Raw genomic sequence first — 19,009 nt, 5'->3', positions numbered from 1 at the left:
GAGGCATAGAATTATACAAAGGGACAGAGTTGGATGGGGGTGGGGTGGGGTGGAGGGAGAAAGGAATAGTTTGTACTGAGCAGTGATGGTAAGTGAGCCAGGGAGAAAGGCCAAGCCTTCCATCTCTTCCAGGTGCTTCTGCCGAGCTGCAGTTGGTGAGGCCAGCAGGTGGCCTTTAGGGGGAGGCAGTTAGCTTGACACTGCCCCAAGCCTTAGGGTTTGGAGCTGAAGGCCCACAGGACTTGGGTAGTCCCTAAGGCCCCTCTCCCCATTGCCTTTCTTCTGACAAGTGTCTTTGCATTCAGCCCTAGTGTCTGGCACAGTCTTTGGCAGAGTAGATATTTATTGAATGGATGCCAGTAATTCTATAAATTATATGGTCCACGAGGACGAGGATGTTTTGTTATGTTCTTTTGTTGTTTGTTTGTTTTTGAGACAGGGTTTTTCTCTGTGTAGCCTTGGCTGCTCTGGACTCACTTTGTAGACCAGGCTGGCCTCAAACTCATGAGATCCGCCTGCCTCTGCCTCCCTGAGTGCAGGGATTACAGGTGTGCGCCACCACGCCCGGCTGTTTTCTTATGTTTTGAGACAGTCTTGCTGTGTAGCACAGGCTGGCTTTAAACTTAGGATCTTCCTGTATCGGCTGTCCAAATACTGGGGTTTCAGGCGTGCACCACCAAGCCTGGCGAGGAGTTTTGTGTCTTCCTCTGTCTGCCCTGCATGTAGAACGGTGTCAGACACCTTACATTCTCAGTGAGTATTTGCTGATGAGCTTAAATGACTGCGGAAAGTAGGTGCAAAGGCGTGAGACCGTGGCAGGGAGCTGGGAGACAGAATTCTGCTCCTTGCAAGTAAGGCTATACAGTCCTTGGCAGTGGCCTCGGGGCAATTTCTCCTGTCTTTGGGGGTGATGGTTACCAAAATGCAGCCCAATAGACTCCCAGCTCAGAATCTTCCGGTAAGACTGAACTCACCCTTACTGCAGCAGAATCTGGAATTGAGCCTGGGCATCTGCATCTTATGGAAAATCCCAGGAGTTGTTTTGTTTGTTTGTTGTTTTTTGTTTTTTGCTTTTTTGTTTTTTCGAGTCAGGGTTTTCAGTCCTGGTTATCCTGGACTCTCTCTGTAGACCAGGCTGGTCTGGAACTCACAGAGGATCTGCCTGCCTCTGGGATTAAAGGCGTGTGCCACCACACCCGCTGGGTTTTTTTTTTTCTTTAATGCCTCTTAAAATCTAGGAGCCAGTGGGTTATGGCTACCTGCAAAGAGATCTCTTGCCATTCTCTGCTATTGTGGGCTGGTGGTACCCTCTGCTCACCAAGGGCATGCCTTGTTACACAGTCCTGCCTCGTGAGATATGGGCGCTGCTACTCTTGTCTTTTGAGGCAACTGAGGCTCTGACATTGCAGTGAGGAGGAAGACACGGTTTGGGCTTTTCTTGATATGGCTTCTGCTCTCTTTCAGGGTGTCCCCTTCACCACTAACCCTCATCCCACTAGAGCCTCTCAGTGCGGGGAGAGCCGCCATTTCCATCCCTACTGACCTTGTGCTCGGCCCGTTTTGACAGACATGTAGGACGTGTGGGGCAGCCTCTCTCTGCAGCCAGGCATCGGTCTGTTTTCACATGCTGGGCACAGTGCCCAGGGAGTCTGTGAGCAGGGGGTAAGGTCCTATAAGAAGCAGCCCTGACCCCATCCACCAGACTCCTGTCCCTCACCCCAACTTACATGTCAGCATCTGTCACCTGCTCGGCAGATGGGCCGGCTGGCAGTATCCCTCCCTGGGCTGTTCCCAGATTGGCTCAGTTGTACCCTGGCTGCCCCTGAGCTACAGCCATCTGTGCCTGAGAGAGACTGAACATCACAGAAGGGCAGACCGGGGCCCTCCCAGCCCTTCCACGTTGTGGGGAGAGAGTTTGGGATCTTGTAGCACTTATACCTGCTGTACTCAGTTCAGGTACCTGGGGCCTACACAAAGCTGGGAATGTGAGGCCTTTTCTGAGCTGGAAATGCCATTTATCTGCACGTATCTAGCCAAGTGGTACTGGCCCAACCTTGCGTCCAAGTCATCTCTGTGGCTTTCTGTCTGTTAGCTAAGTGACCCTGGTGTTTTTCCACGATAGTCAGAGTCCCTGGAAACCCTTCTCTGAGGGAGATGGAGAAGAAGAATCCAGAGGACAGCTATGTCTGCTTCTGCCCTCCCCCTCCTCGCCCCCCCCACCCCCGCCCAACTCCCGCCCCAGGCTGGTCTTGAACTCATGATCCTTGTGGTTCAACTGGCTAGGAACTGGCACTACAGGCCTCTGTTGCATTGTCACGGCCTTTCTAATAGGAAATGCAGAGCCTGACAGTATCTGACTATGAAACTTAAGTCCAGAAGAACACAGAGGCTGAGTGGGGAATTAGTATGCCAGGCTGTGGAGGAGAGGAAGGTGCTTTCCAGGTGCGCTCCCTTCTTCAAACCCTGCAGCTTGCAGTGTAGTATTTGGTACTCGAGGAAGAAGACTTGGCCGCCCCCCCCCCCCACAAAGGTTCATTAGCATAAAGAGTGTGGTTGACCCTCCTGGAGACCAACCACCTTCCAGCCTTGGTGTTGAGGAGCCTCAAGCCTGACCTACGGCCCCCCACCCCCCACCCCCTGGGACCCAGAAGCTCAGAAGTGCTCCAATTCAGCAAACATTTATGTTCAGACTCTGCCTGGCTTTTAGCAAGGGAAAACAAGCCACTTTATGTTCCTCTGACCAAGAGCAGGGTCCAGGGGCTCTTCACTGACAGGCTGCTATCCCTGATGGAAAAGACTTGACATATTCCCAGGCAATCTGGCCACCCCTTTCTGGAAGCATTTGGCTTCACATTTCCCCCCAGAAAATGAGGACTTTTAGGATAAAAACGAGCATCAACAACAACAAAAAAATTGGACCACTGCAATGCAGTGCGGCTGAAATGCAGGCTGCCCGGCATAGCACAGGGACTCTCCCAGCACACCGGATGGCTGCCTCCTCGCCCCCTCCAGCAGCTGCTGTCACAGCCCTGAAGCCTAGAGTTGGGGGGAAGGGGCCCCAGCTCTCCTGCCACCAAGCTATGGACTGCCCAGGCCGAACTCAGGAGGCAACAGTAGAGACCTAGGTAGGGATGGTTTGGCTGAGGAGGGGGAGGGCAGCACACAGGGGTCCAAGCTGGGGGCCAGCTTTGTCGACAAGCTCATGTCTTGTACTCAGGGAACCTTCAGTTAAAACCCATATACATCCATTTAATTTTCTCCACGGTCTCTCAAAAGACAAAGTGGGGGGAAGAATGCCTTTTCTACTCAGCCACTTACAGTATCCCAGCTTTAGAGACTCAAACCCATGGACTGAAGGGAGCTAAGAGAGCATCTTACCTAGTTTAGCCAGGGTCACTGAGCTGGAGCAGAACTGGTTGTAGAGCCCAGCGGCAAGGCTGGGGTGGAGAATGCTGAGGGAAACCCAGCCAGAGGGCTCTCCGCAGGGGCCAGCAGCTTCCTCCTGACTCACTAATGAAGTTATCCAGGAAGCTGCTGTCCACGGCAGGCGAGGAGGTGATAACAGGATTTGTGTGGTGTGCCCCCTACCTCCTGCGTGTGCGTGCATATGTGTGTACGCACATGTATGTGTGGGAGTGGGGATGTGTACACGTGAATATGAATGTGTGTGCACATAGGTGTGTGTGTGCGCGTGCGCACACGCGTGTATGTGTGCCTGTATGCACAAATGTACACATGGATAAGTGTTCCAAAGCTCACTTCTCTCCCCAGTGCACCACTCACTGCACGGGCCAGGTGCTAGAAAACACTTCTCTGTCATCTGTCATTCAAGGGTTGCTGTAGCGTGCCCCCCCACTCCCCGTGGGACCTTCAGAGCCCTGGAAAAATCCAGGCCCTGCCCCAGGCTCAGACCTTCAGCTTCCCTCGGTTGGGAATCCCAGGAATTTGTCCAGTATAGGGTGGGCGGTGTGGGTTGTGGGCAGGGCATAGTTAGAGCCCCTTTGCCCTCTGGTATGGGGGCCTTTGTGCAATGACACAAACTTGTCCTTTTGCTGTCATGGACCTCCGCATCCTTCCTTCTTCTCTTGCTCCCTGTCCTTTAATTCTGAAAAAATATTTTTATTATTGTGTAATCCGTGTGTATGCGTTTGTGTCTGTGCAGTGGTGGGGTAGGGGAGGTGCCCATGGAGGTCAGATATGTCAGATTCCCCTATATCTGGAGTTAGAGTAGCTGTCAGCTGCCTGACATGGGTGCTGGGAACCTCACTCCAGTCCCCTGGAAGAGCTGGACGTGCTCTGAACATTTCCTCAGCCAAGATTACTCTCCCAATCCAACCCCAGTTGCCTGGTCCAGCTATTAGCACAGTGGTTCTAAATCTTCCCAGTGCTGGACTCCTTCATGTTGTGGTGACCCCCTAACCATAAAACTATTTTTGTTGCTGCTTCATAATTGTAATTTAGCTATGTCATGAATTGTAATGTAAATATATGATATGCAAATGATTTTAGGAAAACATTGTGAAAGTGTTGGTCAACACCAAATGAGTCGTGACCTACAGGGTGAGAACCACTGTATTAACATTTCTCCTAGATTATGTATAGTCTAAGTAATCTGCCTGCAGTGCTCTTTTTTTTTTTTTTTTACTTTTATTGAATGTCTATGATTTACACATCATGCACCAAAATCCCTCTCCTCCCCCCAGTAAAATAAAACAGACAAACAAAAAATCTTGTCACAGAAGCTGTAGTGTATCATGCAGTATAGCCTTTTGTCCACCTATGTTTACTTTCAAATGTTCATTGCTGTGAGTCATGGGTCTGGCTGGAGGCCTACACTGTCGTTACTGGATCCTCACTGGGGCTGTTGTCGGACATCCTGTTGTTGCTGTGTGTCAAGGAGATTCTTATTTTAAAAAAAGATTTATTTATTTATTATGTATACAGTGTTCTGCCTGCATATATGCCTGCAGGCGAGAGGAGGGCACCAGATCTCATTATAGATGGATTCTGAGCCACCATGTGGTTGCTGGGAATTGAACTCAGGACCTTTGGAAGAACAGCCAGTGCTCTTAACCTCTGAGCCAAATCTCCAGCCCGTCAAGGAGATTCTTAATCTTTGAATCTGTAGGTCTGGCCCCTTCATGTGTTCCAGCAGGTCACACATAGGGTAGATGTTGGGGTGAGGTTCATTCAGAGCCCTGGCTCAGGGCCCACTCCCTTGTCCTCAGGGCAGGGCCTGCTCTCTCCCTCCCGTGTCATCATGGCAGGGCTAGCTCTCTGCTCCAGTGTCCTCAGGGCAGGGCTCGCTCTCCTGCTCCCATGTCATCAGGAGTGCTCTTTCTTACTCGCTGTACAGTTAATATCTGCCCACTCTTTAAATCAGGCCAAGCTTTTCCTCCAGGAAGCCTCCCTTGATCTTCCTGAGAAATCTGATTAACTTTGTTTTGTTTTTTTGAGACAGAGGTTCTCTGTATACATCCTTGGCTGTCCTGGACTTGCTTTGTAGACCAGGCTGGCCTCAAACTTACAGCGATCCACTTGCCTCTGCCTCCCAAGTGCTAGGATTAAAGGCATGCACCACCACACACAGCCTGAATAATTTTGTTGCACAGCACTGTCCCATATATATATATATATATATATATATATATATATATATATATATATATATATATATATATATATATTACTGGTTGTATCACAGATATAATGGCATGCATGTATATGTATGTGGCCAGTGGCTGGCATAACCTCTGCAAGCAAGCCAAGTGCTTCATAAGGACACCGGCACCTCAGCCAAAGCACCATAGTTGACTCATGGGGCAGGCCGCTCACCGTAAGTTGCTGAATGGATGGGGGGATTGGCAAGTCAGTTGAGGCAGGCTTTGTGGACAGAGGCTGGTGCCAAGAGTCCAGCTATAAGAGCCGGCCTGGATGCAGGGTGCAGCGGCTGTCTCTAGCACAACAGGAGGCTGGTCCATTAATGGGGGAGTATGGGCAGCAGAAAGGCCATGGAGAATGTGTCTTCCTGGGTCACATGACTGAAAATATTAGACCTTGGGAGCAATTAGTTAAGTTAATTAGCTCATCTATTTAAGCAACAGCTAAAGCAACGGGGCCTGAAGACCGTTTTGGGAAAGACACTCAATTATTTGCACCAATGTCACCCTAATTTCCCAGTAAGCTCAGCTGTGGCTGGGCTGGGGAAGAAGCGTCAACAGTCAATTAATTTCCCCATTTCGAGGCTGGAGTGGGAGGAGGCTGGCTAAAAGCAGGCTGCTAGTGCCTGGAAGCCCCAGTGGCCATCTTACAACTGTGCACAGACCCTTCTCATAAAGCCACAGGCTGAAATGTGACCCAAAGAAAGAAAGACTTAGTTAAGGTTACCCAGCAAGTCGGAGCAAGGGATGTGCCGGATCCCATCTCACTGCCAGGGGTCACCATGGTGACGGCGTGACACAGCACGGCTCACCTAGAGTAATGTCCAGAAACGAGGCCCTGTCTCTGTTCTGGATTCCGGCCCCTGTTTGGTTCAGTGCTTATTTGCAGTGGATTTGGACATACATTATCTCCCTCTTCCATGTCTCTGAGGAGAGAGTAACCTGTGGTCCCAGCTTTCCTGATACAAGGTCAGCAGTCAAAGATGACGCAATGTTTACCATGTACCTATGCTGTGCTGGGTGAGGAGGGTGACGGCAAAGAACCCACAATGCACTAGCAAAGCCCTTGGAGACTGGCGAAGGACAGCTCAGAAGGAAGTTCATGAGGCCTGGGTGTTGAGGGCGGGGGTCAGGGGTGGGGGGTCCCAGGAGGCAGTGCAGGGGAGTGGTCAGAGTGGGAATGCGGATTCTGTGAGAGTTTGGGAGCAATGCTGGGGCAGGAGGCGTGGGTGCTGAGTGATTGGGTGGGGCAGTGTGGAAGGGCCTTCATCGCCCAAAAGCAGCACGCACATTGGCTGGGAGCATCTGGGGAGAGAGTGGTGTTAGGGTTTTTTGTTTGTTTGTTCCCAGTTAGAATGATGCCATTGAGATGTCACACCATAGATGCAAAAAGACAAGGAAATTCTGCACTGGGGATGGACATATTTTCACGGATTGTTAGACAGGGGCTTGCACTGCTGGCTGAGAGATCAAAACTCAAAGGGAGGGGTAGTGGGAAAGAAAATTAGCCAGGTCTTGAGCCCAGTGATCCAGGATAGAGTCCAGCTACTGGCACGGGTTTTCCTCTAGGATTTAAGAGTAGATGGGTTCGAAAGGCCCGCCTCCTGTCCAGAGCTGCTTTCTGAACACCGCATCTTCATGTCTAAGTGCCTGCAGTCCAGGCTTCTACACTGGGCATGTCCCAAGCCAAACGTACACTCCACAGTCTCCCTGCTCTCTGGTGACAGACTCCACTGTTGCTGCGCTACATTGGTACACTCCAGAGTCCCAGAAGTCAGCCTGGATACCTGTCTCTCCCTGGCTCATCACTCAGCAGGGAGACTCCTAGCCGTGCAAGCTCATCACTGCCTTTCTACTTGCACTGTGCTGCCACGGGCCACCCGTACCATCTTTCCCATACCTATGCAGCACTGGTTCCGCTCTGTCTGAGACTCCCTGATGTAAGCCTTCTACAATGCCTCCTGTTCACAGCCTGATCTCTAAGGCCCTTTGAGTTCAGGCCCCGATGAGGCCAGAGTTCCGTCCTGTTGCTCCTTCCCACCCTGTTCGTGCCTTCTGCTTGTGCACGAGGCTGGGGCAGAGCAGAAGGTGGAATCTGATGCCCGTGAGGACAGCCCAGGAGTTTTCTCCAGAGCAGGCTCCACTGTGCGGGCCCCAGTCTCAGCTGCTTCCAGGGAAACACCCCACCCTGCAGCTCTTCTCTCTCTCTCTCTCTCTCTCTCTCTCTCTCTCTCTCTCTCTCTCTCTCTCCTAGTAGGGATTTTGACCTCCAGCATGTCATTCCCAGGCCCAGTAGAGTGTGTGACGCATAGCACATCCTCAGGAACGCTTCTCCGGAAGAATGTGGGACAGAAAGTTCTGGGCTGCATGTCCCTCTCTGCAGGAAAAACCCAACTGTACTAGAAGGAACGTTCGGGCTGTGTGTGTGTGTTCTGACCAGTAGATGGCGATAGAGGTCACTGCGTGTGAGCGAGCTCTCCACTTCAGGTGGGCAGGCTTACCTGGTGTGTTGCTCCCTCACAGAGGTACCTCCCTCACACAACCGTGGGAGGCTATCTTGGCTTCCTGAGTTCTCTGGAGAGAGGCTCAGCGTGCAGCAGCTCCATTTTCCTTTCCCTCTTCAAGGCCCCTCTGCCAAACCCACGTTCTTCATAGGTAGTCTGGGAATTGCTACTCATGTTTAGGAAAAGCTAACCTTGGGGAGAAATGGAGATGCTGTCTTTGAGTACAGCTGGAACTGGAGCTGCGACGGGAAGATGCTAAAACTGGTGGTATGGTCTTAGGCAGTCCTCTCTCTCTCCCCAGGAGGTGGGTGGCTGTCAGAACCCACAGGTTAGGCTTGAATACTTTGAGCCCTGGTTCTGGAGACTGGAGCAAGTCCTTTGCTTTTCTGGGGCCTCAATTTTCTCAGTTGTGAAGCCTGGGTGCTTCTGGGTCTGGGGCCCGCTGTTCTGATGGCTCAGTGACTAGGATGGGCAGAAGGAGGGACAACACAGAGGAGAAAAGAGTCTCCGTCAGCACTGGTGATGGTCACAGTGGCATCTGTAGCAGGTGATGTTCTTTGAGGAACTCTTAATTTCCGTGTTTTTGGAAGGGAAGCAACGGAACTATTCTTTCATCCGGACAGGCGTGAAGTGGGCCGGGGACTCAGTCAAAGTGGAGAGTTATCATACACCAACTCAGCGGTCGCAAGCGTTGTAGGGAACCAGCTGTGGTGTTCCTGGAGTAAAGCCTCGGGGAGAAGCTGCCGGCTCGGTGACACAGACAGGAAGGAGGCCAACTGAGCAGCAACAGGGACAATGCAGAGTGGGTTTCAGGGCACCGCTTCTGTGCGTGACCACAGAGGTGTGCTGCTTAGATGCAGAGAGCCAGCGCCTACCCTGTCTGTATGGGGGTGGGGGGGACTTGGAGCTGCCATCTCATTGGACTGGAAGCAGAGGGTGGGTGGGCAGGGGTGAGATGTGGGACACTTTGCTCGTAGTATGTGGATTTATTTGGAAGTGTCCTTGGTCACCTAGAGGACAAGACCCTCTCACTCCTTCCCTGGCCACTCCTGGGTCAGCCAAGGAACGCGACCTCGGCTCGGAGCCGGGTTGGTTTGGGTTGGCAACTGAGGCCAACTCAGGGTGAACACGGAGTATTGGTCTCAGCCTTGGAGGGGTGAAGCTGAGTGGAGAGGGGATGAGTTGGTACCAGCTGTAGTCCACTTTCCCTAGGAGGTCTAGAGCAGAAGTCAGGGCCTCAGGAGCCACTAAGTGAGGTGTGAGATGGCAGGTGAGGAGTTAGTGTCCTAGAGAGAAGCTGAAAGCAGAGGAAAGCTTGATTCCTTCACCAGTGGGAGTGGAAGCCTATACTAGTCCCCTTAATCCTTAGGATGACGACCCTGTTTTATAGTTAAACTCCCAGATGCTTCAAGTGGTTGCATTGTCAAGTAGCATCGTGTACTTGTCTTGATATCTCAGGATACCTCAGGATACTTGCTGAGGGTTTTCTGTGTGCTTGGAGGCTGGATCCAACAGGAAGGCCTCTCATGGCAATGGCAGTTAGAGTATAGAGGATGAGAACAAGAAAGGGCAAGAGGAGGGGGGCAGGGAGCCAGTGCTGGGGGAGGGGCTGGCATGGTGCGATGGTGGTGGTGGTGGTGGGGGGGGAGAGATCAATGCCCAGCTGTCTGAGAGAACAGCGTGTGCAAAGGTCCTGGGATAGGGCAGAACGTGGCCATTTCAGGCAGTGCAGGGCAATGTAGACAGCTGAGGGCAGGGATGTGGGCAAGGGCACTGGAGGATGGGACAAGGCAGCAGCACCTGCAGACTCTGGTGCAGGAAGCTTGCAAGAAGACAGTAGGGCAACTGGATGGAAGGAACACCTGGGGAGGAGGGGAGCACCTAGGGAGGAGGGGAGCACCTAGGAAGGCGGGGGACGGTATAGATGTGTACTCAACCCACCATGCAGACTAGGAAAGATTAGCATCCCAAATCACAAAGACCAGCTCTGGGGCCCCATGATTCCTTGGTTGTGTCACCCACATTTTAGGGGATTGTATTCCTTCCTGGCCCAGGGAAATACCCCTGCCTTGCCCTGGAGCCTCTCTGATTGTTTACATGGGCTAAGGGAAGGGAGGCAGCTGTAGATGCTGTTCTCAGGGGACCTGCCCTGTCTGTGTAGATGCCACCTGATCTGTTCACACACCAATAGAATCCCTTTGTCCCTCCACCCCGGAGAAGTGACAAGCACATGGAGACAGTCTGTAAATGTAAGCAGGTACTTCAGGAAAGCGTGGACATAGCTTTACAGATAAGGCAGCAGTTTTGAGTAAGGCTCAAGGCACCTTTCAATTCATGTAGCCGTGTCATTGTAGCCATCCCGAGCAGTGCCCCATCTATCTGCTCCCATCACGAAGGCAAGGGTTCTCCTAAGACAGGATACTGTTGGGTACTCTTGGCTAAAGGAAACCCTGTAGTCTATCCTGAGTGCAACCTGCTGTGCCTTCGTCATTCATTGGTGGTGGTCGTAGTGGGTGGTGGTGGTGGTGGTGGTGGTGGTGGTGGTGGTGGTGGTGGTGGTGGTGTGGGATCCAAAGAGGGGCGCTGCATCCCGAGGGAGGAGCGGGCGGGCCTCACCCTTCTTCAGCCTGCCCACTCACACACTGCAGCAGTTCTCAGCTCTGTGGGTGGCACAGCCAGGCACGGGTATGATATGGGAAGACTCCTAGTATTCTCTATAGTCTGGCCTTGAGCTCTTGACATCCTCAGGCCATCTGGGAGCACCCTTCCCAGCACCCATGTGCAGCCGCCCCTGCCAGGTGTCCAGGCATGCTGCATGGAATCCCCCAAATCAGCGTTTCTCTAGCCTAGGGGCCCTCAGCAAGCAGAGGCCATTCTGACAGGAGGCATTAGCTCTACAAAGAGCAGCCATGCTGTGGGATCAGACAGTCTTGGGGCTGGGGACCGGGAAGGGAGGAGGAAGGGGTTGACGGTAGATTGGGAATATCCTGTCTCCTCGCATCAGGCCCTGAAGTTGACTCCTGTTTCCGGAGTCTACGGAACTGGAGGGAAAGTGAAAGGTGCTGCCGCAGAGGGTGGAGCAAGCCGAACAGACGTGAGCTGGGCTGGGCAAGCCTCACACTCCACTAGGGGACGGGGCTCCTGAGGTCTTAGCAGCAGGGCTGTTACTTAGGGAATTAGAAGGAGGCTCAAGGGTAAGACCAAGGCACTGGGGATGGGGGGGGGCATCATGGTTCCAAGCCTCCCTGCCACTCCCTACAGTGTCCCCACTCAAGGGTTTGTGGAAACCCTACCTTACCCTAGAAGAAGAAGAAAAAAAGCAGGAATTTAGGGCAAGCAGGGAGGGCTCCAGGATACAACCCTTTTGCGGATAGCTTTTCCTCTTCCACGTCCTCGCTCCCCTAGTTACCTATGGGAAGACCCCGCACCCTGTCCTGACTCCTCCCTCCAGAGACCTGGTGCACTGCCCCCCGGACAACACCCCCTCCTTCCCTCCTTCCCGTGCCTGCCTTTTGTTCCCCCTCCCTTTTCTCTTCTCTCTTGACTCAGGAAAACCTTAATCAGTATCCCTGAAGCGCGTCACTCCTCTCCCCTCTCCCCTGCGGCTCCCACAGGCGGAGGTCCCCTCTCTTGCTCCCCTCCCCCCAGCCACTCTTGAGCACAGAGAAGCCCGGAAAAGCTTGCAGTGGCGGGGCGGGTGGGGGAGTATCGTAGGAGGGCACTGCGCGGGCGGGCAGCGGGGGATTCTCCGCAGCGCCAGGGGAGCCCCATGCGGTTCCGGGGTCTGAGCTGCCCGGCCTGCAACTTCTGAATGTCCGCATGCGGTTAAACCTCTCTGCCGGGTGATTCCAGACAGGAACCTTCCCGGGGCGACCCCTTCTCTGCTGTCCTCCGCAGGCTGTCCTGGCTGAAGAAGGGGGCGTGGGGTGCCGGGGCAGATCTCTGCTCCCCAGGATCCGGGATCCGGATCGGGGGATCGCCTCTGAGGGGCCGCACGCGCGTGTGCAAGCGGATGTGAGGCGCATCTCAATTGGCGGGCGGGGGAAGCGGATCAGGTTGTTACTACTGCAGAGCGCGCGAGCGAGGGAGCGGGAGGAGAGCCGCAGCGCTGGCCGGCGCGGGAGTGGGAAGAGGGGACCTGGACTTCGGGGCGTCAGCCTCCTGCTGCCTTCTTCACCAGCCCACATCGGTCGGCTCTCAGAACGTCCCTGGGTAAGAGCGAGCCCAGACAGGGCACCCTGTGGGGGAGCATCCCATGCTCCGCAGTCCCAAGTGAGGCCACACCCAGGACTACCAGCAGCTTCCCAGGGCCTGATGCTGGACCCCGGGATGCTGGGTCACGCAAGTGAGACTATGACTTTTTGGGTCTGGCACTTGCTGAGGTATAAACTAAGTGCAGGCCAGCCCCAGTGAGTGAGATCAGGCTCCGGAAATCCACTTGTTTGTCCCCGGGGAGATGTCCTGAATATCCCAGGAACCCCTCCACCTCGACCTATTCTAGTGCTGTGCCTAGGATAGCGCACTGTGCCGGGACAGGGAGCTAGCTAGGCAGCGAGGACACTCACGGCTTTAGAAACGTTGGGAAGAGGTGCCCTGGAGGGCAGATGGAGTGGGTGTGCGTTGAGAAGCATGTGCAGAGTGTGGGGGACCCTGCTCGCCCCCGCCGCAGTGAAGACGAGTTAAAGGATCCCACGTGCGCAGAGCTTTGGAGCCCCCTGGTGCAGAGTGGAGCGCAGTGGGGGTGCTGGCACTCCGCAGCAGGACGCAGGACTCGCTGTCCTTTGTGCCCCTCATGGGCCTGGGCTATCCAGATCAGAATCTGTGGTTACGTTTTCTTCTGCCCCGTTCTCTCCCCAGAACTTTTTCATCCTCCGACCAGTGTCACGGCTTTGTGCATTGGAGGAATCAGGGCTCTCATGGATCCTGGCAAGCAGCCATGGACCTAGGAGAGGCCCCGGGAGAAGGGAAAGGTGGGCAGTAACGCTCTGCTGGGTTTGCTGCGTGACCTTGGACAACTGGTCTACCTCTGGGAGTCTCAGTATGATGGACACTACCCAGGAATGGGAACGATATAGGGGAGAAAGAGGAGACGGGCCAGCCCAGTCCATGAGTTCTCCTGCCAAGCTTCTGTGCCTGGGAATTCACTGCCTTTGATTCTTGGCCTCTGCAGAGAGCACTGTGCACACTCGGCAGAGAGGACGGTGGCTTCCTGGAACTTTGAACCCAGAACCTCAGGGGGAGGCAGAAGGGTTCCATTCTGACCTGTTTGCTGACCTTGAGTAACTCATCCACCCCTCTGGGCCTTAGTCTCTTGGTCTGGACATGGGTGTTTGGGACATAGGGCATTTGAAGATCTAATTTCTCCCGGAGCCTGACACCTGCTGTCCCAACTGAAGGGGAAATAGGGCACAAAAAGCTAGCCTCTGGGTATATAGGGGACCTCCATGTGGACTAAGGCCTATGGTTTATCCCTTTATAAAGTTCCTCACAGAGACTTGGAGGGTGGCGGGCCAGTGTCAGCCCAGAACCGCTTACCCTCTGCACAGGGCATAAACCTCCCTGGGGAGAGAGGGTCGTTGGGGTAGATTGGAGAGTCAGAGGCCTCTCAAGGTCATGCCATCTGCTCTGCTGTCTGGCTACCTCCAGAATCCTCCCTGCCTAGAAAGCTCCCCAGTGTGAGCTATACCAGCTCCCTGCACAAGCCTGCACTGCCTGCAGGGCCTCTCAGTGAGGTCTTCCTTGGGGGGAGAACCTGTTGGGACTTGTGCTGAGATGAGTCCCTAGCCTGGCTTGGGGGGGAGGGTCTCGGGTGCTGTAGGAAGACCCCTGGGTGAAGGCAAGAGTTAGGGTGCATTTACAGGCTCTGCTTTCCGCCTGCGTGACCTTATGTGACCTTGGGCAATCCTCTTCCCTTGCCCTCCTCACCTGCATGTGAAGAACGTCAAGCCTGGAGAATGCTCCAGAACCCATCCATCTCCAAAGACCTGTGGCCGGAGGTCAGGGCTGGTACCTGAGTGCCAGAAGGGAGTTCGGTGGGAGCAGGCAGCCTCTGGGACTCCCAGTGTACCACCTCTCCCTGCGTCTATCCCCCAGAGATGCCTCCAGACGTGCTCTGGGAAGTAGAACCCTTTCCCAGGCTCCACCCGGCCCTGGAGTCAGACCTCAGGCGCCCAGGCTGTGCTGGTTTCCGCTCGGTGACCTTGAGTGGGCGCCTTTATATCTTTGAGCTTCGGTGACTTCATTGTCAGAACACAGTGATAAAGGCGGCGGTAGTCTAGTGTTCCTGTGGAGATTAGAGGAGAAACATGGCAAGTGCTTAATACAGTGTGGATCCCAGAAGAGCCAGGAGAGGAGCAAGAAGAGCCACGGCCATTATTCATAGTATCCTTCAAAGCCCTGGGTGAATCAGCAGTGGGGCAGCTAGGAGCAGTGGCCATGGGGGACAGAGGGAAAGCTTGGGGGCTTGCAGTATGATCAACCCCTAGGGGGACCAAAGCTTCCCTGAGGTATAAGAGCAGCCACTGTCTCTGCCCCTGTCCCTCTGGCTACCAGACCCTGTGCAGGTAGGAGCTTCATGCGGGGGAGACACTGACCGGCTTTCTTACATTCTCGTACTAACTTTTCCTCGGCTCCACCTTCCTCACCCGCTCCCACTTCTGGTCCCTTCTGTGGTTCTGACAGAATTGGCCTTTTACCTCACTCCCTGGACCATCCAGGAATGAGCCAACAGGTGACTGGAGTGGGATGAGGCTGGGTGTCTCTGCAGTATGTGGCCTGTAGACCACAGCAAAGAGACCAGTTGAGGTTCAGGGGTACTCTGAGGATTCTGGGGCTGCACCAGACCCTGTGTGCAGGAAGGAAGCAGGGCGGGCGAGGGCTTACCCAGAGTTGCTGTGTGAGCTTAGGTCAGCCAGTATCCCCTCTGGCTCTCAGCTTCCTATGTGAAGTGAAAAGCCAGCCTAGAAGGATCGGTGCTGGCCCTGGTGGCTGTTGGGAAGGTTGCTGAGATCATTCAGGCGTCTAATGTTCACTGTCCCTTGGTGTCTATCTTGTGACTCAGCCTGGCTGGGAGAGGTGATGACAATGCCCAGAGAGAACTGAGGGTTAAGAGCAGAGGTTCCCGGCCAGTTCTTTTATGTCTCTGAGCCTCATTTATCTCATCTGTGAAATGGGCATCATCGTATTCCTTGCTTTTTAGGGTTCTTTTTTTTTTTTTTTTTTTTTTTCGAGATAAGGTTTCTCTGTGCAGCCTTGGCTGTCCTGGACCGGCTTTATAGACCAGGCTGGCCTCGAACTCACAACGATCCACCTGCCTCTGCCTCCCGAGTGCTGGGATTAAAGGCATGCGCCACCACTGCCCAGCACCTTTTAGGGTTCTTAACATCACATGGGGGTAATTTGTGCAAAGCCCTTGAAATCTGAGGTGTTCCTAGTGTGATCGCTGCCTGGGGTGCTCAGTCATACAGAGGAAGGTCACTGTCTTGAAGTTGCCCCCAAACACAGCCATCCAAGAGAGTGCTGTATCTCCTGTGTCACCCTGCTCTGCATCCTGGAGTGTCACATGTCCTGGCCATGTATGGGGGTAGCTCAGCCATGGGGTGGCCATCTTAATGAGGCTACCAGTGAGGGCACTGGAGGCAGAGAAGCAGAGGTACAGCATCCAAGGCTCCCTATGAGGAAAGGCTGAGAAATGAGGTCTTGAAGGAAATGCAGATGGGGCCGGGACATTGCTGCCTGCTGGAGGTTATTGGGTGAGGAGACCTCAGAACAAGGCATCCAGCTGGGTCTTGGAGCCTTAGTTCCTTTAATTCTGATTGGAGGGGGACAGACTCAGAGAATGACACAGTGTTCGGACCAGGATGGAGCTGAGTCAGCACTTTGGGGCTCTCAATCAAATGCTTTTTCCATCTTCCTCAGTTAGTACAAGACAGCTGTTTTCAATTTCTTCTAGGATCAGAGCACGAGGTACATGCAGTGCTCTGGTGGCAGGAAGGACATGGGTCCCGAGAAGAGAACTCTTCACCCAGACAGAGTTCTCTGAGTCTTACAGCCCCATTTTGCTGATGAGAATGCTGAGTCCTTAGAAAAATACAGAGCTAGCACCGAGTTCCTCCGTGTCAGGTCAGAGTTCTGTAGGCACACCAGCCACCCCATTCCGCTCCTCTCAACCCAGATAAGATCTGAACGTGTGGCAGCCCCTCCAGTGGGCTTGGAAATGGGGAGGGGAGGGAGGGAGGGGAGGAGGAGGGAGGAAGGGGCGGAGACAAAACAAAGGCCAAAGGACAAGCATCTGATTCTAAGACCTGCTCTGATTTCTTGACCCATCTGGGATGGCTGCTGCTCTGGGCTGACAGGCTGACAGCCTGCCCTGCCTCCCAGAGGAAGGAGACAACAGCCAGCGCTTTGCTCTCGGTTCCACTGGCCAGCGAGTGAAAGAAAGTCAATATTTGCCTAGCGGCAAAGGACAGCAGGACTTGGGCTGGGGCAGGGAGGGTGAAGATGGGGACCGAGTGCTCTGCTCCCTACCTTACCTTTGGGGTCCCCATAGTGAGTCAACCCTTTGTGTGTGTGAGTGTCTCCTGAGCTGGTCTGGTGTGGCACATGTCCTCCCTACAACCTTCTCCCCTAATACAGTCCCTTTATTGTAAGCTGATGCCTCCCCAGTTTCCAGCCCCCTAGAGAGATGGGATTTGAGGCTTTTTGTGGAAAAGCCTAGCAGCAGATGGCCCGCTGAGCTGCCCACAGAGGTATAGGCTTCTTTACCTGGGCCCCCAAGCCCAGGGACAGATGTGCAGGCTCCTTTTTTGCCTTGGTCATACCGCCTTTGCTTTTTTTTTCCCCCTATCTCAAACTCTTGTTCCATTTTCTCTGTCCTGAAATTGCAGAGGGGCTGGGGGAGGGCAGGGTCTTGCTGCCTCCCTCTACTGAAAGGACATTCTTAGACCCATGGTACCTGCCAACTGTTCCAATGGCTTCTTTTGGCTTGTGTGGCTCATGGAACCCTGTCTTAGCAACTTAACGAAGGGTACATTTGGAGGCAGATGTGTTATGTGCTAACAGGGCTGGCCCAGCAGGATGGGCTCGTGTGAGGTGGAAAGAAGGATGTAATTGTGGCAATCATTAGTGAATCTGCCTAGATGGGCACCCATGAGCTTGCTTACTTTCTTAGGACCAGTCAGCATTGTTGCTTGACCCTGAAGGGGACAACGCCCAAGAATAAAACTGGCTTCAGCGACCAACCCCAGGCAGGAAAGTTCAAGAAGCCATCAACAGGCTGGGCCTTTAATCCCAGCACTCGGGAGGCAGAGGCAGGCGGATCGTTGTGAGTTCGAGGCCAACCTGGTCTACAAAGTGAGTCCAGAACAGCCAAGTCTACACAGAGAGACCCTGTCTCAAAAAACAAAATACAAACAAACAAACAAACAAAAAAGTGTTGCAGAGTTGCAGTGTGGTCGAAGCTGCCGGTTCCAAGCCTACCTTCAGCTTGGACTTGAGGTACCAGCTGCCAGGGACAGACTGTAGCTTGGCCCCTGGCCTTCTCTCCAGCACGAGGCTCCTAGCACTAACACACTTCCTTTCTGGCCCCTGTGACTCCTGGAACCATGAGATTTCTTGCCATCTTGAGTGTGTCTGGACCCAGGGGCTTGGAGGATGGCCCGGGTGCAAATTCCAGGTCCTTCAGTGTTTTGTCACGTGTGTGGTGGGGGAGGGGGGTGACTTTGCCTAACTTAATCAATCAATACCCCAGTCCCCCTATGTGTGAAAGTGAAAACAAAGTAGTTTGAAACCCATTGGGTTGACATGAGGATTTAATGTATTCGTATTTACCTAGATCCTTGAGGATATTAGAGACCGTGAAGGTGATGCAGTAAAATGCTTTCATGGTCGCCATCGGTTGTTTCTTATAACAACAGAAGGGAACACACTGAAGAGAAAGAAGTTTAGCGCTGGGAGTGGGTGGGGCGGGGCGTGAGTGAATCTGACAGGAAGGATCTGGAGAATGGCTCCCCTCCCCCACCCCCATGGGTGATTGTAGACAAGCTGCTGCAGCGCATGATGGTCTGGCAGGGCCAGCGGGCCTGGCAGATCCACAGCGTGGCCACTTCCTGCCTCCTCTCTGGACACACACAGGCATCCTGGCTGAGTCCCCTGACACCAGACCCAGTGGGCTGCCCTCCCAGCAAGGCTTCTTGGCGTCTGGGTGCCTTTGGCTGGAGCTGGTTGCTCATCTTCTGGTCTTGGCTTGGGCAGGGAAATGGCCTGGTGGTTTTGTGCTGTGAGGTGCCAAGGCAGGGCACTGCTGTGTTGCTATGCCATGGTGGCCAAGCTGAGGGCAGGGCAGAGGGTCTTGCTTTAAGCCAGAATTCCTTGGCTGAGAGCCCGAGACAGGCTGAGGTGAAGCCTTCCTGCGATGTCAGAGGCAGCGGCCGTTTCCCTCCTGTCAGCCAGCACAAAGTAGGTGGCCCAGAATCAGGATCTTGGTTCCCTGCGTCATCCACCATCTTTCCTGTTTGAAGAGTTAGCGCCCTGTCACTTGCTTCCTTCTTCCTGAGGTGAACCAAGTAGCCAACAGGATCTGATGACAGTATAAAATTGACCCTTAGGCCACAGGCCTCTCCTAGATCCTCAACAGCTACCAAAGACTGTGGGATGACCAGGTTATGCACACCCAAAGCCAGCAACTGGGAGATGCCCACTGCCCCTTGACTCTCCACCTGGTAATGTGGGTGACTGGCAGGCTTGAAGAGGGGCGTGCATTATTTCAGTGCTGCTCAGGGTCTTGGAAAAGAAATGTCTAGGGATTGTCGCCCACATGTCTCCCCAAATAGCATCTTACCAAGAGCC

At 53.7% G+C, this 19,009-nt stretch overlaps 1 protein-coding gene across 2 annotated transcripts in view; it reads left to right on the top strand.

Moving 5' to 3' along the window:
* SYT2 (synaptotagmin 2) overlaps positions 1–19,009 on the top strand; it is a 109,310-nt gene that overhangs the window by 45,692 nt on the left and 44,609 nt on the right. Inside the window, exon 1 of one of the 2 annotated variants that reach the window (XM_084796317.1) lies at positions 12,078–12,376. The exons of the other annotated variant lie outside the window; for it this stretch is intronic. The gene's annotated coding sequence lies outside the window, so the exon portion shown is untranslated. Of the gene's footprint in view, positions 1–12,077; positions 12,377–19,009 lie in introns of those variants that run through there. 2 annotated transcript variants of the gene reach the window in all.

The sequence above is a fragment of the Acomys minous genome, assembly GCF_964271855.1.
Source record: "Acomys minous genome assembly, chromosome: 1".
NCBI classification, from domain to species: domain Eukaryota; kingdom Metazoa; phylum Chordata; class Mammalia; order Rodentia; family Muridae; genus Acomys; species Acomys minous.
This window is presented reverse-complemented; position numbering and strand designations above follow the sequence as displayed.